Source organism: Petromyzon marinus, chromosome 31 (assembly GCF_048934315.1).
Source record: "Petromyzon marinus isolate PM22_M1 ecotype Great Lakes invasive population chromosome 31, UKy_Petmar_22M1.pri1.0, whole genome shotgun sequence".
Lineage (NCBI taxonomy): Eukaryota > Metazoa > Chordata > Hyperoartia > Petromyzontiformes > Petromyzontidae > Petromyzon > Petromyzon marinus.
This window is the reverse complement of record NC_133697.1, coordinates 14,375,924-14,402,643: the sequence shown is the minus strand read 5'-3', so window position 1 is coordinate 14,402,643 and position 26,720 is coordinate 14,375,924. Positions and strand designations below refer to the sequence as shown.

The 26,720-nt window shown below is 46.0% G+C and overlaps 1 protein-coding gene across 6 annotated transcripts in view; it reads left to right on the top strand.

The window, feature by feature from the left end:
* The window catches only part of LOC116947892 (neuroblast differentiation-associated protein AHNAK-like), a 112,656-nt gene that overhangs the window by 33,549 nt on the left and 52,387 nt on the right, over positions 1–26,720 (top strand). Inside the window, exon 1 of one of the 6 annotated variants that reach the window (XM_032964169.2) lies at positions 6,074–6,577. The exons of the other annotated variants lie outside the window; for them this stretch is intronic. The gene's annotated coding sequence lies outside the window, so the exon portion shown is untranslated. Of the gene's footprint in view, positions 1–6,073; positions 6,578–26,720 lie in introns of those variants that run through there. 6 annotated transcript variants of the gene reach the window in all.

The window sequence follows — 26,720 nt, the reverse complement described above, 5'->3', positions numbered from 1 at the left end:
GAAGACCCGCAACAATGTGAAGTTGTTGTTTATTAAAATGTCATCCATCACGACGTTTTTTTTTAAAAACATGAAGCGTTTTCTGTACTATGATGTAAAATAAAAGCACGGTCACACAGATATATCTTGTGTAGGTGTATTGTGTTGATGTATCATCAACTGAATAAATTACCATTAAGATACGAACCTCTTAGTCGAGGGATACTTGCGAATAATTAAGAACGCAAAGAGGATGGCAAAAGTAGACTTAAGCGTCGACACACGAATCGTGCATCATCAGTTGTAATTATAACACGTTATTTTCGGTATGTACTCGGGCGTAATTAAGCGGATTGTAGAGCACACGGCTGGTAAATAACAAAAAGGTGCGCGTGGCTTTCACCTGCTCATCTCCCCCCCCCTCCACTGTAGATACCTTGCGTGCTGTGCTGCGGTGCTGTGCCCACTAAACGAGGTTATTAATACGCAGAGGCACGTGGCTTGCTAAGGGGGGGGGGGGATCACCGCAACAGTGGGGGGCTCGGCTCGGGGAGCATCGTTCGGATTCCCGCGCGCCTGCTATGTGCGACGCTCTCGAAATGCTTCTCGTTGCTAAAAGTTGTCTCAACTCCCCATTCCGGCAGCCGTGAGTTTAAAATTAAACTATTTTTTAAAACGCGGGTTTGCTCTTCTTACCCTCTATCTAAATCGCGAAAGCGTAGGAATTCATTTTCGCTTATTTTTAGTGCTTAATTGGCTTAAGACCACCGCTAACTGGCGTGTTTTTAATTATTCGTCGGTCGACGCGGAGTCGACTTGCGGGGGCGGAGTGCTTGGTTGGTGGACGCGAGTCGGGGTTGTGTGTCGGGGTTGTGTGTCGGGCTTGTGTGTCGGGGTTGTGTGTCGGGGTTGTGTGTCGGGCTTGTGTGTCGGGGTTGTGTGTCGGGGTGGTGTGTCGGGGTTGTGTGTCGGGGTTGTGTGTCGGGCTTGTGTGTCGGGCTTGTGTGTCGGGGTTGTGTGTCGGGGTTGTGTGTCGGGCTTGTGTGTCGGGGTGGTGTGTCGGGGTTGTGTGTCGGGGTTGTGTGTCGGGGTGGTGTGTCGGGCTTGTGTGTCGGGCTTGTGTGTCGGGGTTGTGTGTCGGGGTGGTGTGTCGGGGTTGTGTGTCGGGGTGGTGTGTCGGGCTTGTGTGTCGGGGTTGTGTGCCGGGGTTGTGTGCCGGGGTTGTGTGTCGGGGTGGTGTGTCGGGGTTGTGTGTCGGGGTTGTGTGCTCTAAAGCAGGGGTCCCCAACCCCCGGGCCGCGGACCGGTACCGGTCCGTGGCCTGTTAGGAACCGGGCCGCACGACAGGAGGTGTGAGCGGTGAGTCCGCGCTTGGCCCGCCCCCATTATTTTATTATTTACCACTTCCGTCCGCGCCTCTTTCCCGCACTGCGCACTTGTCTCAGTCACAGTGTTGGTAAGCTCACAAGCTAACCCCTAGTAGCCACAATGAGTAAGCCCACAAGCTCTAACCCCTAGTAGCCACAATGAGTAAGCCCACAAGCTAACCCCTAGTAGCCAGAATGAGTAAGCCCACAAGCTAACCCCTAGTAGCCACAATGAGTAAGCCCACAAGCTAACCCCTAGTAGCCACAATGAGTAAGCCCACAAGCTAACCCCTAGTAGCCACAATGAGTAAACCCACAAGCTAACCCCTAGTAGCCAGAATGAGTAAGCCCACAAGCTCTAACCCCTAGTAGCCACAATGAGTAAGCCCACAAGCTAACCCCTAGTAGCCACAATGAGTAAGCCCACAAGCTAACCCCTAGTAGCCACAATGAGTAAGCCCACAAGCTAACCCCTAGTAGCCAGAATGAGTAAGCCCACAAGCTAACCCCTAGTAGCCAGAATGAGTAAGCCCACAAGCTAACCCCTAGTAGCCACAATGAGTAAGCCCACAAGCTAACCCCTAGTAGCCACAATGAGTAAGCCCACAAGCTAACCCCTAGTAGCCACAATGAGTAAGCCCACAAGCTCTAACCCCTAGTAGCCACAATGAGTGAGCCCACAAGCTAACCCCTAGTAGCCACAATGAGTAAGCCCACAAGCTCTAACCCCTAGTAGCCACAATGAGTAAGCCCACAAGCTAACCCCTCGTAGCCAGAATGAGTAAGCCCACAAGCTAACCCCTAGTAGCCACAATGATTAAGCCCACAAGCTCTAACCCCTAGTAGCCACAATGAGTAAGCCCACAAGCAAACCCCTAGTAGCCACAATGAGTAAGCCCACAAGCTCTAACCCCTAGTAGCCACAAAGAGTAAAAAAACAAACGTCGCTAGAGAGCTTCTTTCAAAAGGGGGAAAGACCCAATGATGAACCCCACCCCTCCCGGTCCGTGAAAATAATTGTCTTCCACGAAACCGGTCCCTGGTGCCAAAAAGGTTGGGGACCGCTGCTTTAAAGGCTCGGGGTCTTGCGTCTATTGTAAGAAACGCTTTGGCTCGACAAATATGTGTGCGTCACTGATTTCGTCGTTAGCGAGATGGATAACACCGGGCAGGAGGAGGCCTCTCGGCTACGTGGAGGATTGAGTCGCAGCCTCTCTTGCAAATTCATGATTCACGATCGTTGTTGAAGGAATATCACGTCTTTACTCAGGATCTTAATATGCAATCGTTCATAGATCTTAATATACTTACACGCTCATGGTATGTGCATCGCATTGTGCATGTAAGAGTAAATCGTACAAAAATAAATCGTGGACAGTGTTTATATTTCCATACCGCGATGGTATGTTGCTTTTCATTCGCAACAACTTTGAAGCTAGCATTTGAAGCTAAAGTTTAGCATTCATATGAGATATTTTAGCGAGTGCTCCCAATTTAAATGGCATATTCACTAATATCTTAGGTCCTTGGATTATACCACATTAAGAAGAGGTTGTCCAGAAATCATACATGGCACGTGCTTTGGAGCAATGCGTTTATAAAATGCCATTTCAATATGCCACCATTTCAGATTTCACTTCATCTAAGTTTCAGTTTTCAGTTTCCATTTTCCTTTCAGGCTTTTTGATGTGTTGACTTTCAACCGAGTCTGCAATGTAATGCCGTGTCGTCGAGATTTTCAGTTCAGTTAAAATGCTTCTCTCTTTCGGGTTGTGGCCACAGTGTCGCGGTTACCACGCTGGACTTGCAATCCACGTGTCGCCAGTTCGATCTCCCTGTGGCGCAGTGGAATCAACGATGCAAGCGTCCCAAGTCCACCTGCATCTCCTCAACGCAGTATAGATATATTAATGGTTACACCACAATGTAATCGATTGCCAGGTCATTTGTGGTGGGGAGAAGTTTCCAATACTTCTGGCTAGTGTGGAAGAGTAGGCCAAATACCCTACTGTAAGGTACACTGCACCTTTTTCCTTCTTCCTCTCGTGGAAATTTAGGCACGAATTGTTGAGTTCGGATGAAATGTCTGATATTGTCATGGCAGTTGCATATTTCAGTGTGGTGGTAGTACATTTTTAAGTGTAAAAAGGGCTTGAAAAATGTTGTGTTAATGAAAGTAACTTTGCAAATAACTGCTTGCAGGTGTTGGCAAACCATATATTAGAAAGACTTTAAAGAGGTTTATGCAGCCAGATTTCTGTGATTTTAACTTATTTAAAATGTGGAAAAATATAAATGTAATGCTGATGAAAAATTTACAAACGACAAAACCTGTCATATTAGCAACTTAGCAAAAGCAAAGCTTTGAGACCCTGTTTATAAATAGGGCCCTGTAACAACTGAACTTGGAGTGCAGCTTTCCTCCTGCCAGATAAAATAATGCGCAATGTGTTCATTACGTTTTATTTTACAACCGTATAATTCTGACAATCAGAAAACTATTATATATGAGGGCACGTCAAAATATTTAGAGAACGATACATTAATCCAAGGTTGGGTTTCATGGACCCGTCGTCTTTCTGTAATAACTATAGAATATACATATTTATTTTATGATGATTATGTTTAAAATATATTTAAGCATGAGTGTTCATTTGTGTAAAAATCGCAAGCAAAAAAACGTTCTGAATACACGCTCACACAATCGTACACACACAGCCGACGTGCAACGGTTGGTTCGTGCGTTCTCTAAATCCCGGCAACCCAGGTTTAAGTTGCGTTGATTTTTGTTTAACCAGGTGTAAGAACTCAAGAGACCAGGATAGGTCTTATTTGCAAGAGTGACCTGTGGGAGCAGTCTACCAGTAGTGGTTAATGATTGCTATGTATAATACCAATTGAGGAATTTTCGAATTCGTCAAAGTTGGACCCCAATCCCGCACACGACCGCCTACTCTTGCGAATGGCGTCAGGGGGGAGCTTTAGCATCCACTGTGAAGAAAAGGGCGAACGTGTATATGGTTGACACACTACCGCAGTATTGACCAGGGCGGCCACTGGATTCGAACCGTGAAACTCTGCAACAAGCGGCGCGTTATAACGATTCGCATCACCACCAGGCAGTCGGAATCCGAAACTGGTCTGGGTCTCCCTTCTCCACGGTTTGCTTGCATTGAACCAATGCTACTGAAAGTAAGGACTCCCAGAAGGACTTCCAGTTGCTATGAAGTGCAAAACTTTTATTTTGTGTGTGGAGGGACAGACGTTTGAAGGAGATCGAGTGTCTACTTCGTCATTTTGAGTTTCCCTGAGGTCAACTCAGGATAGTTTTTGTCTGTGAACATCCGCAATGAGGAGATTTAATTGCATTAAAAAAAATTGTGCTGGCCCTATTAGGTAATTCTTCAGCATTCCGGCCTCAATATGTGATCATTAACATAATTTACTCCTATTCGGGCTGCACGGGGGATCTGTAGCTGTGTGTGTGAAGAATTGTATACTGACCAGAGAAACGAGATGCTTAAATTGGATTATACATTTCTCTCTCTCCTAGCTTTAGCTGATAGAAAATCCCACCCCTCCCCCATACACAAGAAAGCAACTCGAGAAGCTTCAAGTTACAACTCAATTGACTTCTTTGTGCCTTCAGCATGTATTTGCAAAGAGCCGAAAATGGTTTGGGGGCCCTCAAAATATCCACTGACCTCTCTCCAGCGGCAACCCCCCCCCCCCACCCCCCGTGCCGGGCCCGCTCTGTAATCTCCCCCACACAATGAACCTCATTGTTGCAGCCGGTAAAATTGTAGAAATGCCGATCGCAGAATAACATCGAAAAGACTGCAAACGAGGAGCGACTGCTGGAGATGTGGAACGGCCCCAGCAGTTTCGTTGGCTGCGCTGGATGCCAAGAAGTCGCCGAGCGCGCGGTGAAATTGATACGCAGAGTTTCTTCACTGTGCGCGCGCGTGTGTGTGTGTTAAATGTGTGTCGAAACATTGAAAGCTTATGATCATAATACATATATCCATGCGCGCAACGCCTACACGCACGCTGCGAATGCCGTGATGCACATTGGATGTCCGGTAGCATTTCATCGCATTTCTTTTCATTGCTCATCCCGATCGTTGAGCGCGAGTTTTGTTTTTCCCTGAACTCGTTCCTCTCCCCACATCAGTTGAACGTTTTTTTTTTACGAACGCTAAATGGCCATCTCGTACTATTTCACAGCCCTCGTGTAAATAAAACATCGCCACAAAAGTCAACCAAAACAAACAACAACAACATATCCGTATTGCTTCCGCAAACATCCACGCGAGAACTTTCTCAAAACTCATCTCAAAGTTTCACGAACAAACTGGGGGGGGGTGGGGGTGGGGGGGGGAGGCGTTTCGCTTTCTCTCCGCAGCAGCAGCAGCGGCTCGGCCAAATGGCCGCTCAGCGAGCCTACCCCCCCCCCCCCCCCCCCATCTGCTATCCTCATGCACCCCCCCCTCTCTCACCCAGCCACTCCATCTCCCTCCATCTCTCCAACACTATGTGTACCCCCCCTTTTTTTGACAGCAGTCCAAACGCGAGTCTCACTCTGCCATACCCCCCCCACCCCGTCTCTAAAACCTCCTCGCACTCCCCAACCAACGGTCCCGGCCCTTCCAATGTCCCCGACTCCCTCCCTGTCCCCACCCACCCGCTCGCCCGCCCCTACTCTGCCTAACATCCTCTCCATGCACACATCCACCACAAACACCACCCCCTCACCCACCCTAACCCGTGTTGTTCCTGGGCGGGGTCGGTCCTTGTGAACCCGTGGGTGCTGCTGCTGCTGCTGCGCGTATCTCGGAGCGAGCTGGCAACGGGGGGTTTAGTCGGCAGCCGCTGTCACTGCACGGGGCAGAACGGGCGCGAGTTGAGCAAAGGAGGCGACAGAGACACAGGCGGAGGAGGTGGTGGTGCGGAGAGTACAAGAGAGTTTGTTGTTATTCTATTTAATCCATCGCGCATATTCGTATAGCGTATGCCAGCTGAGAATTCTGGCGCATTTAACAGTTTAACAACGTAAAAACAGTGGATGCTACTAAACTACAAAAAAAATAGTAAAATATATAACGAGCAAAAATAAAATCAAACGCAGAAACATTAACAGTAAAACAAAATACAGAAAAAAATATCGAGAGAAGAAGACGCCGTGCCAAGTCCTGGGAAGGATCGAGAAGACGAGTGTTGTGTGGCTTGTGGTAAGTACAAAAAAAAGTTACACAAACATTGTAAAATAGGTACCTGGTATACGTTTAAGAGAATCCAGATGCATTATAAACAAACGCGCTGGATTTCGCGAGCTTCGTGTCTGCGGTCGTGAAGGTTTTTGTTGTGCCTCTGAATTAGTGAAAACTGGCTTTATCGTGTAAAAAAAAAGTTTCACGTTTGTGTGGTGGTGGTGGTGTTGCTTTGTAAACTTATTTCTGCGCAACTTCAACGTTGTTTTAAAAACAGATGGCAGCGGACCGTTGCTGCCATCTCTGCGAGATGATGCCGATCAAACGGGGTGGGAGGTTGTGTTTGAAATCTTTACAGTCGCTCTTCATAACGTGACGATCGCTGCTTTTCTTTCACGTTTGCGCGCGTTTTGAACTTCACTGCAGAATTTCAGTTGAGCAGAGCTATAAAATGTGCACTTTATTTTTTGTTGAACTTATTTCTGTAAATGTTTTCGATATTCTGTTGCTTATTTTCAGAGGGCGGAAAATTGCCATTCACGGTGGTCTTTACGTACATTTTACCCCCGTAACTTTTGTCGAAATATATTTGTCAATTACTTTTCGTCATTTATCATTCTCAACAATTGGGGCACAACGATGAACTAATTATTCTACACCCCTTGCTCCACACGTTTTGGTCGGAAAGGCATGAAAGTCGTGGCTCTTTAGCCGATTTAATATGCTGTAATTGTCTCACGACTATCGCGGTGTTTACCAATTGACCGATTGAAAGAAACTCCTAGGAAATATATAGTAGATGCCTGCTTTAGTTTGTCACCTGGTACGTATACTTGGCAATTGCAAGACTATTTGTGCGTGATTTAAACGAGGCTCTCTTCGACACACTGACACGCGTGTATTAGTCGCAGCGGGGAAAGTAGTACCTTCATTGACAGTTTTTGGCGCTGTAATCATTGCTACGTGACCAGTCGGCAGGGTGACAACACCCTTGCTTATGCAATTCCCTTCTCGCCTCGTGTCAACCCCCCCCCCCCCCCTTGCTTTCCTTGCACCACGACTCGGCCGGACGCCCAAGGTCTGATCGTCCCCGTGGAGTCGGACTTGGAACGGGTGCACAACACGGCTGATGTTACGCTTGGGTAGAGCCCCTTTTTTAGTCAGCGCCTCTCTCTCGCTCTCCACAGCCACCACAGCCCCCCACCACCGCCAGTGCCCTTGCCTCAACGCTTGTGCCCCCCCCCTCCCCCACTTCTCTCTGCCCACCCACACACGGCCACTCCCAAACGGAGCCCGAATAACTTGGTCTTGACAAACTCGGGACAAGTTGCGAGATACACGGATGCCATTTTCGTGATGAGCTTGTTGCCCGATAGGGCACGCAGCTGCCGTAAATACTCCGCGGGGCTGTTGCATTTTCTCTCCGTCAGACTGTGGCAAGGGCGTGACCAGGGTGGGTGTCTGGTTGGGTTGAGCAATGTCGTCTTATCACCAACTAACCAAAACTTGTATTTATTCGGTTGTTCAACACAGCAAGTACGTAAAGTCACGGACACTAGGGATGCACAATGTCTGAAGGACCGCCATACACGTGTTTGTCATTAGGCGCCCCAAATAATGGTTTAGGAAACGTGAGACGGAAGAGGAAAGATAACTGAGTAGACTCGTATTGGTCTCCTATGGAAAGCTTGTCAATGCATCTTTGACCTATTTTAATATAATGAAAATGATTATTTTTACATTCGGTGTACGGTTTTTGTTTATCATGTTGCTCTTGCTGTTGATATTTGTTTTGGGAAAATTGATTCGGCCCAAAGCGGTGCAGGGGCTAGGGTCTGCAACTCAAAACTGGACGCTTGTGAGTTCAAGTCTTGGTCGGGTGGGTGGGGGGGGGTTAGATTGGACCATCATCCCTCGAGGGTCCGTAAAATGAATACCGCTCGTTTCTAGATGGAAAACTCATTTTGCTAGAACTGCTTTTTGTGTTTAATTTGTCGTCCTTCACACGCACCTCTGATTACCACGGTCGGCTACGTATGGTGCGATTGAAGTCCAACGTACATCGTGCATTCTGTGGGGATACTGGCTCCTGCCATAGGAATGGGGAATTCTCACCGCTGGCTCAGGGTCGCCAATGGATACGAGTACCAGCTCACGTGGTTGAGCAGAGAGGTTCTTTAGTTCACTGACGCGTATTTATGTTGAGTTTAAAAAGAACTCCCAAATAAACACCGCCTTGTTGTGAAAGACTCAACGCAAAATATCCCTCGGTTTGATATTCCACGAAGCTCATGGTCCACCTTAAACCGCATCCACTGCACAAACCATGCCAGCAGATGCGGATACCCTGGTGATGCACAAATGGAAACTTAAAAACTCTCCAGTAGTAGTGTGCGACTGTGGTCATCAAGAACAGAGACCGTAACAACGTATAATGACACAACGCCCCGATCCACAAATAGGCAGGAGATATCACAGCGATGAGACACTCCGCTGCTCTTGACGCAGTTATTTGGCTTGACCACCTGAATATGACATTGTAGTTGTTGCTCGGCATCCACATCAGACGTATGCAAAAAGAAAAAGGTTGTTTATCGGTGCGATTCCCAGATGTTTCACTTCATTTACTTTTCGATTTAAAGCTTTCGTGACTGCAAGGATTCATCTTCTTTGGTTCTTTCGGTAAATTCACGTAGAATGAGAATAAAATAATAAATTGATAAAATAAAATAACACAATAATATCATCACGTGGCCGAAACGTCGTGAAAATATTATTGTGTTATTTTATTTTATCAATTTATTATTTTATTCTCATTCTACGTGACTTTACCGAAAGAACCAAAGAAGATTCATTTACTTTCTTAAGAGTTCGAATGTCGTCTTGAACCTGCATATATTCTCTAATCCTCTGCATGCTCCTCTTTATGTCTTTGCATCGATCACTCTAACCAAAGAGCAAACATTACAAACATCTAAACCACCAGAGCCCATTTTACTAAAACTTAGCCGACTTCAAAAGAGTGGGGCCCTCCAAAAGAGAGAGACGAGGCAGTCGTAACGGATAGCTTGCAGCTGACCGGCATGCGGACCCTGCCCATTTTAACTCGCACCAGGCTCGGGAGAAACACGTGCGCGTTGCTGGCACGGTCTGGGCCACTCTCTCCATTTATCTGCCAGCTTCCTCCATCCATCTGCATTCCTGCCATTCCTGATTCCTGTCCCTAATTAGCTACAGTCAGGCTAGAGCTTCATGAAAGCCAGATCGCATTGTTCGGCCTCTGTGGCATTGCAGTCTTTATCCGAGGGCCTTAAGTAAATCTTTGTTTTCGTCTGCGGAAAACATGTAAAATGAATTAAATCACGTTGGGAATGGGATATTTTTAGACTCACACTTACTCTATTTGAAAATGTTGCTAACTTTAAATAGGTGGAACTTTTTATTGGTTTCTTGAATTACGGCTAAAGATTGTGGCTGGCCTTTGTAACAACTTCCACAACATTGAGATGAAATTTGCATTCTTAGTAAACTGTTTAATTTTGGCATCGTCATCAGTGAGGTCAATCTACTGCTATATGGAGGGTTCCCCAAGGCCCCCACCATCATAGTCCACGACTTCATTGCACTTAAACATATCTTATTCTCGAAATTTAATTTAGCATTACAATACATTTAACACAAATGCTGAATTTCGATTTAAAGCTTTCGTGACTGCAATGATTCATCTTCTTTGGTTCTTTCGGTAAAGTCACGTAGAATGATAATAAAATAATAAATTGATAAAATAAATATTATTGTGTTATTTTATTTTATCAATTTATTATTTTATTATCATTCTACGTGACTACCGAAAGAACAAATGCTGAATGATAACCTCAAACATAATATTGATTGGCTTTGTAGGCAATATAATTGTTTAACAATTTTTTGCAAGCATGTTGTTAAATTTCATGAACAACTTCAGCTGTGGCCTGATGATGCCGATTGTAATACTCGGCGAAACATCACGGTACTAAAGTTGTAAATGTTGTGGCTTTACTCTCCAACACACCGGTCTGCTGAACTAGTAACGATTTGACACATTCTGTTTACGTGACAAGCCTTACTAATTGGCTGTGTCGGGTGGTGGCGGGTGTAACGACACATTTATATTCACGTGATCTAACCCAAAAAAAAACCTCTAGATTTCATCAATCTTTAGTTTTGAGTCTGTGAAACAATTCTGCCTCGTCACGAAAGTGTGGTGGTTTTTAGTATTGTAATAGCTTTCACTGAAATTGTCGATGCATTTTTTTAACTTATTTTTACCCATTACCAAAAAAGATGAATAGTTTTTGGAAACGAATACAAAAGACACGTACACAAAAAACATTAAACAAATAGGAAGCTAGGAAATTGGACAAAAAATAATTGGGATGTTGTGGCATCCAACACGTTCAGCCGTTTTTTCCCATGCTATCTTCACTTTGCCAATCCTGAGAACGACAAGGGATGGGTGCTCGGTGTAAAGAGACGATTCGCAGGGTCGGACAGCTGGAAGGAGTGTGAGGGTGGCTCCTGAGGGAGAGCGCGAAGAAGATGCAGCATGAGTTGTAGTGATTGAGTTTTAACGTCGGGCAGCTTGTAGGGAAGAGCTGAGGTTATGGGAAGAATGCACGTGTTATCAATACTGAAGCCTTTCAACAAGTGTGCGATTCTGGTTGGGAAACTTACAGAAAGGATGTCGGCTACTGAACGATCTTGACGTAACTTATATTGGCGTTTGCTTTCCTAAACATTAATCGCTTAAGCAGTTGCTCAACAGTGTTTGTGATCGGGTGATTAGGTTGAATTTCGCTAATGATTACAGCGTGATGAAAGTTGGGCTGAAAGTTTGGCCTCGAGAATTGTGGCCATGGGCAGTTGTAGCTCCTGAGGTTGGACACTTGTGCGCTGAAGGGTGACTTCGCCAGGCTAACTTGTGTAGAAAGCACGAGCCAGGATAGCGCTCGTGCATGCTTGGGTGTCAGCAGGAAGTGAGAATGTTGAGATAGGAAAGGACTTTGTGCACTTAGATAGGAATGTGCATAAAGCCATTGGCTTGCGTGCAGGATTATTAAAGAGGTGTATTTCACGGCAGAGCATATTTTTTATGGCCCCTATAAACCACTTTGGAATTGTAGATAAGTCAAAGCTATTGCCGAGACGGATAGATCTTTTCCGCTGGAATTGAACAAATCAACGAGAGGGTTGGCGCCTCAGGTATTTCATTGTAAAGCTTACAGAGTATGCAAGGAATGCTGTGGCAGAATATGGTAAACTAACTTGGAAGTTCGGAGCAGAATACTACACACAGGCTTTTTTTATACGCTCATGCTCGGTAAGACGTGCCCCACCCGTCACCGCCTCGTGTGGCAGGATAGAGAAGGGCAGGCTCCTGTCACGGGCATTGGCGTGGCACCTAGTGGCCATCAGTGACCCGTGATGGGAAGGCCTGAAGCCAGATGGCAGATTGCTGGAGGAACATGCATTGGCGGGAGGGGTCTCTCCAGTCATCTAACGGAGTAGAGGAAGTGACTGCGAGGAGCTGGCGCATCGATTGCACCGGTCGTGATGACCTCTTCAGCTCGCGCGAGGCTAGAGAACAATGGCTTGAGGTTCATCGGTGGTGCGGCCGTAGGTGGCCTCGGCATCAATCGGGGAAAATCTGATGTCATTACATTTCTACCAATTCTGCGGCACAGCAGCTCTGTGACACCGTCGGCTTTGTATGTACGTGTGTGTTTTGACTGCTTGTGTTGTGGTCATTGCAAACATGATGCCTTGAATAAAGGTGTCAGTTTTTGTGCCAGTTAAAAGGGTAAAACCTATTCCTATATCTTGTTTCTGGCAAAGGAGGTCTCATAATGTTAATGCTCACCCCGAGCCCTCAATACTCTGATAGTGCGCTGTTTTTGAGTTGTACGCCTTATGGCGTCTTCTGGTCCAACACCAATGGAGACTAGGCTCTAAGAAAAGCTGTCTCGGGTGTGGACCAATCAAATTCAAGGACAGTGCATATTATTATCAGAGTTGTCTTTTTTGTTTGCATTTTGACTGCTTGTGTTGTGGTCATTGCAAACATGATGCCTTGAATAAAGGTGTCAGTTTTTGTGCCAGTTAAAAGGGTAAAACCTATTCCTATATCTTATTTCTGGCAAAGGAGGTCTCATAATGTGTTGAACTTCTTTCGCAGCGTACTTATCCAACCGTGCTCATCGGAGGTGCAGGGCGGGGGGTGGGGAAGGACAACAAACTAACAAACTAAACACACAAAAGTAGTTGTGAAGAAGGGGCCCACTTGCTGGGTCGTCGTCCGGCAGCGAAGCGCACGGCCCTGCGGTTCGTGAGAGCGCTGCCCCGGCGTGCGCGTGTGTGTGTGTCGGAGTCGGGAGGCGTGTGTGTGTGTCGGAGTCGGGAGGCGTGTGTGTGTCTCGGAGTCGGGAGGCGTGTGTGTGTGTCGGGAGGCGTGTGTGTGTGTCGGAGTCGGGAGGCGTGTGTGTGTGTCGGAGTCGGGAGGCGCGTGTGTCGGAGTCGGGAGGCGTGTGTGTGTGTCGGGGAGGCGTGTGTGTGTGTGTCGGAGTCGGGAGGCGTGTGTGTGTGTCGGAGTCGGGAGGCGTGTGTGTGTGTCGGAGTCGGGAGGCACCTCCCCCTCACCCTCTTATCTGTGAGCCAGAGATGAAAAATTGGAGCGTGGATTTTGTGATTCGATATGTGGTCAAAAAAATAATGTTGCCTGCCCCCCCCCCCCTCATCGAGTAGAGACCCCACGTGGAGCATGAACTGAACCTTTTTTTGTTAATTAAAACCACGGCTCGGTAAACGAACCCTCTGCAGACATTGAAGGGGAATGTATTTTTTGCTACAATCATAATATTTGACTTGGAAGTATGGTTCTCTGTTGAGTGGTCTATGGAGAGAACCTGCTTTGAATTGTACAAAAATGAAAAATGTTCAGTCGCAATTTCTTTTACAATCATAATAAACGAATAACGTCAATCCACTGCTAGATGAAGCCCCCCCCCCTGCACCGTGTTGATTGTGGAGATTGTTTGACCATACTTCACCACGTTGGTCAGTGCGTGGCCGGCGACGTGAGCCAAGGAATCCAGCATCGCGCTCCACGTCAACCCACACTCCTGGCAACGTCTATCGCAACGTATAATAATCACATGTACATCTTACAATATTGTTATTTTAACGATTACTCCTGCAGTTTCATTACTACTTTGTTCCTGTTAATCTCTGCTTATCATTCGATCCTGAAAGTGTTTTTATGCTTCAGTGAACGTACATGAGATGTGTTAACCCGTTACATATCGGTACGAGCCAAGCGTATATTTTAAGCCTCGGCTCAAAGGGGTGGACAGGGGTTTACTCTGACTGGGAAAAGGGGCATGTTTAATAACACCCTTATTATTTGTATTCTCCCCATTGAATCTTCCCATATTTTCCATAACCATGGCAATGCGCTCACATTTCCCAATGTTTTGCTGCAGTATCCTGCCAGAAACACAACACTCGGGAGTATCAAATATTTATAACCCCGCGAGGTCCGATGCTGGCAGAAGTCTACCCAAGGTCATTTTGTTGTTACTGTACGCGCTGTGTGTGGGGCCATTACTGGATATTACTTCTCGAGATCGTGACAAACACCCGATGGACAGTAACTCTGCCGCGTCTCGATACGTTCACGCTACGCCTGTGGCCCCCTCCGACTTAAGCACTCGGCAGAGTGTGTGGCGGAGGCTGTCATCCAGCAGTAGAGATTGACGAATCAAAGGGCTGTGCAGTGGCGCGCGCTCCGCTCGTATGCGGCCGTAGATGTGCTGCTAACGTCTGCGTTTCGTGCTTTGTTAGCGCGGCGTTGCATACTCATCGCTGTAATTAAATCTATTTTACGTTACGGGGCTGCTAAAACAAAAATGTGTCGACTTGTTTATGAACGAGTTATTTTCGGTGCAAAGCGGGGTTTTTTTTTTTTAAATAATTTTCGTGTAAAATTGTGACGGCTTCATAGTGTACACAGGATTGAGTGCGTGACTCGCTCACTTGACTCCTCATCCCTCCCTGACCCCGCCAGAATCACGGCTGCCCTTCTTGCGAGGAGCCGGCGGTCGTTTTTTCTGTTCCCCTCCCCTCTCGAACGGGGGGGGGGGGCTGCTGTGGCTCCTTGCGAGAATGTTCTCGAATCTCTCTCTCCTGAGCGGGAAAACAACTTGGCGCTCACCCCCCCCAACTCCCCCCTTTGTTGGTGTTGTTGTTGCTGTTAACGGCGACCAAAGATGCAATGCAACGGCACGGAATCGGCTTTGGGATATTTATTTGATGGGGCGGGGGGGGGGGGTACCACACAGGCGCTGGTCTGTGTGGGTTGGTGAGGGTGGTTTGTGGGGGGGGGAGGGTATCCCCCACAACGAGTCTCGGTGCAGGGGGTCTCCACTTATGCTATGATTATCGCTCCGAGACTGCCACGATTATTTATCGCTCCTGAGATTGCCACGATTATCGCTCCGCAGACTGCCACGATGACTGTGGTTGTAGGCGGCGTGGTGTTTGTATGCCAGCCACGTGTTTGCTGGCTTTAGTGGGCTGAGGGGGTACCCTTTGCCCTCGCTTGCACGCACACCGCGGTCCCAGCAGCAGCAGCAGCAGCAGGTGGAACCAATTGAGATCTTGTAAGAGGGCACTGCAGAGTAAATGGAGCAGTCCGCGCATTCGCATAACCTGAGAACAACTGTTTACAATTTCACAATGGGTTCTGAAAACGCCGGGGCCTGTTCAGGTTCAGATGACGTCTTGACATTCAAGCCGAGATGTATATTGTGTCCACTGCATCACCATGATGAAGCAAACTTGAGCCTCGAGCCTTCAAGGCAGCCCTACGTTTGCATTACCACTGTCTACTGGCTAGTCGCAAAAAAAACAAATATGTGCAACCTTAGGCTAGAAAGCAGGGCGTATTGTACACTTTTCAATGTTTTAGTTATTTTACCGTTTTGAAAAAATATTGCTGAAATACAGGAACGGTAAATGTGGGTGGTCCTGTGATTCTAGGTTTTAATTCACAGTTATCAAGTTTAACTAGACAGGTTTTTTTTTCCTTTTGAATTTCCCGTTCCACTTGTGTTGTTTTTAAAATATCCAGCTTGTTCAGCCAACCATTTCAGTATCAACATAAAAAAAAACACGGAGTGTGCCAAAACAGACTTACACAGAGCGCACTCTACTCACAACCCAACATTTTTAGTCTCTAGTTTGAAAGCTCATTTCTTTAGAACCACTTTTTGTGTTTAGTTTGTCCTTCCCCTCTCCCGCACCTCCGATTTTGGCACGGTTTGGCTACGTATGGTGCGAAAAAAATTAAACTTGCTTATATACACAGCATTTCCCATTTTTAAGTGGGATCCTTCTGCCCAGTATTGTGCGTCTGGAATAGTTTCGTGGTGTGTGACGGCCAGCGAAGGTGGCCAAGCGTGGGTGCAATTCACGATCCGTGCCTTTACAATGCTCCTGCGACAGAAACCTCGCGCAAATCGCGATCCCATTCACGCGCTGTTCCACTGGGTCTGGTGTTCACTTGACCAGGAGATGGTCAAGTGAACACCGCCCAGCAGTTCAAAATGCGTACATACACACGCTCAGCGCCATCAGCCGACTTAAGTCCTGGTAGACTAATGCTCCAGGTCACGATTGTTCACTTGACCTGGAGGTGGCTTTTGGGTCGCAACGCTCCCAACAGAAATCCCGGTGACTCACGGTGACTGAGATCTCATTGCTGCGGTTGAAAATCTCAACTAAACCTGGTGTCGTGCCATAACACGTTGTCACGTGTAAAGATATGTCCCCCCCCCCCCCCTCCAAATGTATTATTAACGGGCCACTTGGCAATCACTTTGACTTGTGACTTTTCGTTACAGATGCAGCGTTTACAGCCTCGGAAAGTATGAACGTTGAGTAATAACTAAAAATGTATTTCTGCCACCGCCGAAGGGTATGCGTGCAGTCGTCATGTTCGTCACGGCGGCGCCACGCACACGTGGCATTTGCAGCAGGGGGCCGACCGTTCCGATCGCGGCACAAAAATGAGAGTAGAAAATGAGGGGCGCCGCCGTGTGACCCCCCCAGTCAAGTGGATGGGACATCGCGTTGGAGGCACAACGCTAGGAGCATGCAGCGTTAATTTAGCAGTCGCTGTGGTATGCCTCGTGTGCGTAAAGCCGCTGTGTCCGTCTCCACACTCCAGAGATTCTTTTCTGGAATGCCCGGCATTTCGTGGTGCAATAACCTCTGTGCCTAGCGCGAGACATTTGAGCCATTAGCCACCCTCGCTTTGCTCCGTGCTGCCCACAGAGTGTGGGCATTAATTGGCCTATTTCAACATCGATTCTCAGGTTGTGGACTGTACTTAAAAAATAGTAAAAACAAATTATGATCTTTCAATGGCGGTGAACAAAATAGCAATAACCAAGGATGATCAGTATCATTTTAAATGCTTAACCACTGCCATTTCCTGGCAATCTCGCAGTTCCACACCTGCAACACCGGACGACCCTCGTGTTCGCCCATCAAAGTTCTGACCAGGATCATCCTTGATGAATTTGTGAGATCCGATGAGGTTGGACACATTTAGGCCGGTGTGGCTGCAGGCAGGTGAGTGTTAAGTGCAATCTTAGGCGTGAATATTTCTGTTGCATGGATTCCATGAATGGGCGATCGCTCTCTGGCTACGTCAAAGGTCACTTGCCAATGTGCATTGGTGCTGGTCGGTCCATGTTGGTGAAAGAGTACGGGAGTACACAACTGGAAAGTGTGGAATGAATGGAGAGGCCAGACATAAGAAGTGTTTGAGTAGGTCAGACATTGGATCGGGTCAATAGGTTATCATGGACTAATGAGGTTGTAGATGTTTTATATGGCCAAGTTGAGTGGAAGTGCAGTGGTTTTCGCATTGCGCAATGGACCTGATGCCATGAGTTTGGGTCCTGGCCACGGCTAACATCAGTGGTGAGCAGTGGGGGAAGACAGTGGATTGAGAGAGCAGAATGCATATTTAGAATCAGACCAAAGATCAGTATCCACCTGATTTAGAAAAACTTCAGTGGTATATGTTTAATTATTTGGCCAATTAAAGTAAAGTAGGTTGTAACTGACATATATCAAAAACTTTTTGCATCATTCACTTTTATTATGTATAATGAACTTATTTTGCACCATACACAGCCAACCTTGCTAATAGGAGGTGTGGGGGAAGGAAAAAAAACTAAACACAAAAAGCAGTTCTATCGAAATAAGCATTTTATCTAGAAACTTATTAGGCGCCATACCTGGTATTGACAAGTGAAATACTGTGGCTATTTGGGTCTATTGACTGTACAGTTTTAGTAAATAATGAAACAATTTATTTTTTATTTGACCAGGTGCGAACCGCTGAGCTATGTCACTCTTTTTCAGAAGCAACCTGGCCGTAAATGACAGCTCTACGATGTGGCTCATCACGTGTACATTTCTAGCAGCCAAATACTTGAAATAATAGGAATGGAGGTGGCGACACGAGGCTGTCGGGCAATGAAAGGTCTTTCATGTGTAGTGATGGATGTAATCCAACGTTAGGCCTAGGGGATCACGTTTGAAACGAACCAATTGCCCAAGTGGTATCAGAAAACCTCAGTGCAAATCTCAAATCGGCCATAGTTTACATTTCTGACTTTTGGATACACTGTGAAGGGTGACGATCGTACTTGGGTCAAAATGAATTGACCCGGGACTTGACTCAGATTTCCGGTGTCCCGCATCCGGGAAGAGGAACTCGACTTGATCACAAATTGTGGTCCAGCGACTGACGAAAATGCCGGCATGGGCCGTGCTAACTCGCAGCAGCTCCGAAGCCGTGGCCTTGAAACGTTGCGCGGGGCACGTAAGTGATAGCGCGGCGCTGACATTGGCCTGCTGCTGGCACGGAACGCGCGTCCGCCGAATTAGACCGCTGCTCGCTAACTGCCAGGGAATGAGACGTGCCCACATTCTGATATGGTCGACATAATCACGAACACCCACACGCATAGGCATCGACAAAGGGGCATTGTAATATGGTAGATGCGCTTAGCTTTGTGGCATCCACGATGAGATGAGTTCGCATTCGATATTGTAAAAAAAAACAATGGAGCTCTGGTTGTGTGTTCGTTCGTTTGTGCAATTTGAAGAACAAATTAGCTAAAGTGATTCAGCACGCAGATATTAAGTGAGTCGTTTTTGATAGTTTGATAATATATTTAGAACTGGAGTATTTAGCAATAAAACTTTCATTATCTTTACGATAATTAGTGTCATTTTTTTTTACAAAATCTCATTATCCAGCATACTCCAATAATTAGGCCCACAGTTTACCATAAAAATTGTGTATATTTTAAGGAAAATACTTTTATAGACATTAATCTGTCATGAATATCACATTTCCTTACCATTTAAAAAAGTTTTCAAACATAAATCTCGCACTCTTCATTGGGCAATTTCTACACTTATTTATTTAATTGCTTGCAGAAGCATCTTGCGCCGCGTATGTTGTGCTGCCACAAAAGTAAATATTTCTAGCATTCTGTTCTTGCGTACGGCAATAGGTTGAGCAGCTAAGTGCCAGTGTCGAGGTCTGCTAGCCACGACGAGAGGGCTTCAGGAGAGAGTTAGCGTCGTTGTGACATCCCATCGCAGATGACAGTGCTTCACTGTGTGGCCCCATCGTCGTTGTGGCATTAAAATGTAGATTGCTGGTCATGAATTGCCAATGGAAGGTGAAGTACCGAGGTGGTATCCCAGCGAGATGTGTTGGTTTTTTTTGTACCAATGTTTCCGAAATTATTTGTGAGTGTTGGAGTCCCCTCTGACAGCTTGGCTGTCGGTGTCCCTCTACGGAAGGCGACGACAAACACAGGCAGGGCGCTGCACCGGCGATGTGTTTACACCGGTTGGGAAGGGGAATGACTGCGTGTGGAATTATAAACAAATATTTGTGGCAGCTGTTACGCCGTTTTAGTTTGTTGTCCTCCCTCCCCCGTACCTCCGATTTTATAGCACGGTTGGCTACGTACGGTGCGAAAGGAGTAATACAACGTACACACAATGACGAGTGGCACGCAGCGGCCTCTGCAAGTTGTACTCAGTGGTCTAGTAACGATATCATCAGTGGTGCAGTGAGTACATTATCAGTGGTGTAGTGACTACATCATCAGTGGTGTAGTGACTACATCATCAGTGGTGTAGTAACTACATTATCAGTGGGGTAGTGACTACATTATCAGTGGGGTAGTGACTACATTATCAGTGGCGTAGTGACTACATTATCAGTGGTGTAGTAACTACATTATCAGTGGTGTAGTAACTACATTATCAGTGGTGTAGTAACTACATTATCAGTGGCGTAGTGACTACATTATCAGTGACGTAGTGACTACATTATCAGTGGTGTAGTGACTACATTATCAGTGGTGTAGTAACTACATTATCAGTGGGGTAGTGACTACATTATCAGTGACGTAGTGACTACATTATCAGTGGTGTAGTGACTACATTATCAGTGGTGTAGTAACTGCATTATCAGTGGTGTAGTAACTACATTATCAGTGCCGTAGTGACTACATTATCAGTGGCGTAGTGACTACATTATCAGTGGTGTTGTGACTACTTTATCAGTGGGGTAGTGACTACATTATCAGTGGTGTAGTAACTACATTATCAGTGGTGTAGTAACTACATTATCAGTGGTGTAGTGACTACATTATCAGTGGTGTAGTGACTACATTATCAGTGGTGTAGTGACTACATTATCAGTGGCATTGTGAATACATTATCAGTGGTGTTGTGACTACATTATCAGTGGTGTAGTGACTACATTATCAGTGGCGTAGTGACTACATTATCAGTGGCGTAGTAACTACATTATCAGTGGCGTAGTGACTGCATTATCAGTGGCGTAGTGACTACATTATCAGTGGTGCAGTGACTACATTATCAGTGGTGTAGTGACTGCATTATCAGTGGTGCAGTGACTACATTATCAGTGGCGTAGTAACTACATTATAAGTGACGTAGTAAATACATTATCAGTGGCGTAGTAACTACATTATCAGTGGTGCAGTGACTACATTATCAGTGGCGTAGTGACTACATTATCAGTGACGTAGTAAATACATTATCAGTGGCGTAGTAACTACATTATCAGTGGTGTAGTGACTACATTATCAGTGGTGTAGTAACTACATTATCAGTGACGTAGTGACTAAGACAGTGGTGTAGTAACTACATTATCAGTGACGTAGTAACTACATTATCAGTGGCGTAGTAACTACATTATCAGTGGTGTAGTAACTACATTATCAGTGGCGTAGTAACTACATTATCAGTGACGTAGTGACTAAGACAGTGGTGTAGTAACTACATTATCAGTGGCGTAGTAACTACATTATCAGTGGTGTAGTAACTACATTATCAGTGGCGTAGTAACTACATTATCAGTGACGTAGTGACTAAGACAGTGGTGTAGTAACTACATTATCAGTGGCGTAGTAACTGCATTATCAGTGGCGTAGTAACTACATTATCAGTGACGTAGTGACTACATTATCAGTGGGGTAGTGACTACATTATCAGTGGTGTAGTAACTACATTATCAGTGACGTAGTGACTAAGACAGTGGTGTAGTAACTACATTATCAGTGGCGTAGTAACTACATTATCAGTGGCGTAGTAACTACATTATCAGTGGTGTAGTAACTACATTATCAGTGGCGTAGTAACTACATTATCAGTGACGTAGTGACTAAGACAGTGGTGTAGTAACTACATTATCAGTGGCGTAGTAACTACATTATCAGTGGTGTAGTAACTACATTATCAGTGGCGTAGTAACTACATTATCAGTGACGTAGTGACTAAGACAGTGGTGTAGTAACTACATTATCAGTGGCGTAGTAACTGCATTATCAGTGGCGTAGTAACTACATTATCAGTGACGTAGTGACTACATTATCAGTGGGGTAGTGACTACATTATCAGTGGGGTAGTGACTACATTATCAGTGGTGTAGTGACTACATTATCAGTGGTGTAGTGACTACATTATCAGTGGCGTAGTAACTACATTATCAGTGGCGTAGTAACTACATTATCAGTGGTGTAGTAACTACATTATCAGTGGCGTAGTAACTACATTATCAGTGACGTAGTGACTAAGACAGTGGTGTAGTAACTACATTATCAGTGGCGTAGTAACTACATTATCAGTGGTGTAGTAACTACATTATCAGTGGCGTAGTAACTACATTATCAGTGACGTAGTGACTAAGACAGTGGTGTAGTAACTACATTATCAGTGGCGTAGTAACTGCATTATCAGTGACGTAGTGACTACATTATCAGTGGGGTAGTGACTACATTATCAGTGGTGTAGTGACTACATTATCAGTGGTGTAGTGACTACATTATCAGTGGTGTAGTGACTACATTATCAGTGGCGTAGTGACTACATTATCAGTGGTGTAGTGACTACATCAGTGGTGTAGTGACTACATTACAGGTGGCATAGTGACTACATTATCAGTGGCGTAGTGACTACATCAGTGGTGTAGTAACTACATTATCAGTGGTGTAGTGACTACATTATCAGTGGTGTAGTAACTACACTATCAGTGGTGTAGTGACTACATTACAGGTGGCATAGTGACTACATTATCAGTGGCGTAGTGACTACATCAGTGGCGTAGTGACTACATTACAGGTGGCATAGTGACTACATTATCAGTGGCGTAGTGACTACATTATCAGTGGCGTAGTGACTACATGGTATATCAGTGGCGTAGTGACTACATTATCAGTGGCGTAGTGACTACATCAGTGGTGTAGTGACTACACTATCAGTGGTGTAGTGACTACATTACAGGTGGCATAGTGACTACATTATCAGTGGCGTAGTGACTACATCAGTGGCGTAGTGACTACATTATCAGTGGCGTAGTGACTACATCAGTGGTGTAGTGACTACATTACAGGTGGCATATTGACTACATTATCAGTGGCGTAGTGACTACATCAGTGGCGTAGTGACTACATTATCAGTGGCGTAGTGACTACATTATCAGTGGTGTAGTGACTACATCAGTGGCGTAGTGACTACATTATCAGTGGTGTAGTGACTACATCAGTGGTGTAGTGACTACATTATCAGTGTTGTAGTAACTACATTATCAGTGGCGTAGTAACTACATTATCAGTGGTGTAGTGACTACATTACAGGTGGCATAGTGACTACATTATCAGTGGCGTAGTGACTACATCAGTGGGGTAGTGACTACATTATCAGTGGTGTAGTGACTACATCAGTGGGGTAGTGACTACATTATCAGTGGCGTAGTAACTACATTATCAGTGGTGTAGTGACTACATTACAGGTGGCATAGTGACTACATTATCAGTGGCGTAGTGACTACATTATCAGTGGGGTAGTGACTACATTATCAGTGGTGTAGTGACTACATTATCAGTGGTGTAGTGACTACATTACAGGTGGCATAGTGACTACATTATCAGTGGCGTAGTGACTACATCAGTGGGGTAGTGACTACATTATCAGGGGCGTAGTGACTACATTATCAGTGGCATAGTGACTACATTATCAGTGGTGTAGTAACTGCATTATCAGTGGCATAGTGACTACATTATCAGTGGTGTAGTAACTACATCAGTGACGTAGTGACTACATTGTCAGGGGCGTAGTGACTACATTAAATGTATTAGTGGCGTAGTAACGACATCAGCTCACGGGGTGCGGCAATGGGTCAGGTCGGGGCCCCCAATGTGATCTGTCTCGCACGGTCGCCAAACATCACTGCTCTAATTAAATAAAAATACAACGTGGAACGTAAATTAAAGCATTATATGTACATTAATTGAAACCGCGTATTAAGTAAGTGGTTGTTCTTTAATGCTTGTTGAAAACATCTCTCGGTGGTTTCCAGTGGGCCCCAACTCGGGGGGGGGGAGGCCCCCCTGCCGGCCCCCCCTGCCGGCCCCCCCTGCCGGCCCCCCTTGCCGGCCCCCCTTGCCGGCCCCCCTTGCCGGCCCCCCTTGCCGGCCCCACTTGCCGGCCCCCCTTGCCGGCCCCCCGCTCGTTACGGGCAGACCCCAGGTTCTGAACATAATTCATTCCCGAGACCTGTTCGTAAGTCGGAAGACAATGATGCACTATTTAAATTCCCATATGGTCAGTGTTGTGAAAAATGTGTTACGGTTCAACAAAAAGTGAAGCAATTGTTCAACTCCTTAAGAATAAATATTGCACATTTGCATGTAACACGTTTTATATTTTAAAAAAAATCATGAAAGCTGGTTCGTAAGTACGGGGTGTTCGTAAGTACGGGGTGTTCGTAATCGAGGACTCTGTAATGGTAAACGCCTCCTCCTCCGTCGGAGCTCTAAGACGGCGTTCACCACGGAGCGTTCTTTAAACCGCAGCAGGGGGGGAGCCTTCAAAGGGAGTTGTGGGAGACCGACATGGCGCAGACGGTGAGATAAAAACGAGCGATAGGCTATCAGGATATTTGTGAACTCTAAATGATAATTACTACTCTGCACGGTTCACGTTATTTCAGCATGCGTTTGTGCACACGTAACGCATCCGTGCCTGCTGGAGCACGTGCTGCAAAGACAAAGATCCCCCGTGTGTAGCCTTAACGAACTGTTGGGGCAAGTGCTGTTAGCGAGCACCTATTGAAGCCGGCACGGCATACGAGCGGGTGGATGGCCAACACCACGCCCGGCCGCCTTTGTCTCCTCAGTGGCGATGTTTTTACACACCATACCAGCTACTCATTTGAGGCTGAGTAGACTTAGGAGAGGCCAAGAACCGGTTCAGATATTCGTCAATGGTGTTGGCCGTGAGCGGGAATCGAGCCACGCACACACACACAACCACGCACACACACAACCGCACACACAAAGACGCACACACACAAAAACACGCACACACACAAAAAGACGCACACACACACACAACCACGCACACACACACAACCACGCACACACACACAACCACGCACACACACACACAACCACGCACACACACACACAACCACACACACACACAAACACACACGCACACACACACAAACACGCACACGTACTTGCAGGCAAACAAATACGGGTATATGCTTATACAGTTTTTTTTACAAGCATTCACCCCTCACCCAAACGCATGCACACGCTACATACATGCACACACATGGAACATTTTCCACACACACGCCCATCTCCTTGGGAGTATAGGTTACTCCTCGTTTCTGACTTGGCCTACTTCCTCTGCTCAACCACTTGAACCACTCCCCTTGGAACAAAACTCCCCCCCCCCCCACCGGATCCCCTCTTATCCCCCCCTCTTCACTCCACTGCTTCCCTTTCAACCCACGGATCCCCATCCCCCATCCACCACGTACACCTTTCCTGCGTTTCAACGGACGCCGTTTTAACTTTAGAGGGGGGCTCGGTGGCTGTGCTTTTAACCAACTGTGACCCCCTTCTTCTAGCTAACAACGCCGTCTAACGCGAAGGGATGGGGGGTTACTCCCTCTGCTTGTAAACAAAGTTTGTCATTATGCTCGGCATGTTTTTATTTATTTAAAGAGTTCCGGGGTTCCAAAGGATGCAACACTTACAAATGCAATGGGGTTTTTTTTTGGTGCCTCTGTGTTTTTTTCTGGGAGTTATTGTTCTCTGTATCAACGCTTTTTTTGTTAACTCTGAAGTTTATCGGTCGGTGGAATGCGTGTGGTGGGTCAAAGTGTGGGTACTCTCACTTATTCGTGGAAAAGTAGGCCAAATCACCCTGCAGAGGGCATCTCTGGAGCATTGGCGTCACCAAACAATTGCGTGGATTCGTTGTCCTTTTGACGTGTATTGAATTACTTTTAAAAAAAACATAGTTACATCGGCTTAATAGGCTGACTGGTAAGCAAGGACTTACCGGACGTTTTTGTTCTTTAATATTAAGTCCCTAGACAAATGTAATCCCTTTATTTAAGAGCTGTAATTCTGTAAACACATTACTACAGTTGCTCCCGTAATTTTGCCGAAACACATCTGAAGCAAGGATGTTGGCTTACGTTACGTTCCAGCTGAATACAAAGCAGCCTGTAAATTCAAATTAAAGGCGATGCAAAAAAAAACATATCCCCATTGACAACGTCCTCCGTGGCAAAGCAACACGCAAAATATGAATTGTGAAGTGGCTGCATTGACGTACGCTCTTATGTGTGCGCGCACGCGTTTGGCCACGACGCTGATAGTCGTAGGCGACTTGAGCTCGCCAACTGTGGTTGGTTGTTCCGTGTCTTGCTGCGCGGTGGCAGTTTTCTTGTTTACTCTGCGATCCGCCTCTTCTCGACGTATCCATGGCCAAATTCGTTCATTGGAGAACTCGGGGAAGAAAAAAAAACTGAACAAAAATCTGTTTTGTAGCTGCCCCCATCCCTGCCCTGCGTTGTGCGCCGCACTGCAATTATAGCAGCGCCAGGCAATGAAGGCGATACTTGTTCGTATATATGTATGCAGTGTGTTTGTGTGACTACGTGTGCCTGTTGACCATTGCAAAGTGTTGTAAACTCTGTGAAAGCACTCCAGTTTAAAGGCCCATCAGTATGGGCCTTGAATTCCCTTCTAATTGATAGGGTTCACCGAGTGTTGAATGAGATCGTGATATGGGTCGATGCAGCACACCAGCGTTACCGGTTGTGAATGTGACGTGGAGATTTGAGCATTGCTGCTGCACCGTGTCACTTCACGTAGCAGATGTCCACCGACATCTCAGAGACCATGAATTCAATCACAACGTGTGAGATTGAACAAGGCAGAAATATTAGGGGGGGGGGGGTTTTCATAAAGGTGTAATGGGAACGTGTCTCGCTATACGTTAATTGTATCATTATAGGGAGTCGGTTGTCAAAATTATGAAAATTAAATTAGTTTAAAAAAATAAATTTTCATATAAATTTATATTTGGGGGTTTGACATTGTGTCCTTAATGAACACTCACAAGCGTTGCCTTGGCAAGGTGTAGGTAACATAAAATATATGACTTCATGAGTGGATTTGTTTTAGCTGCTGAA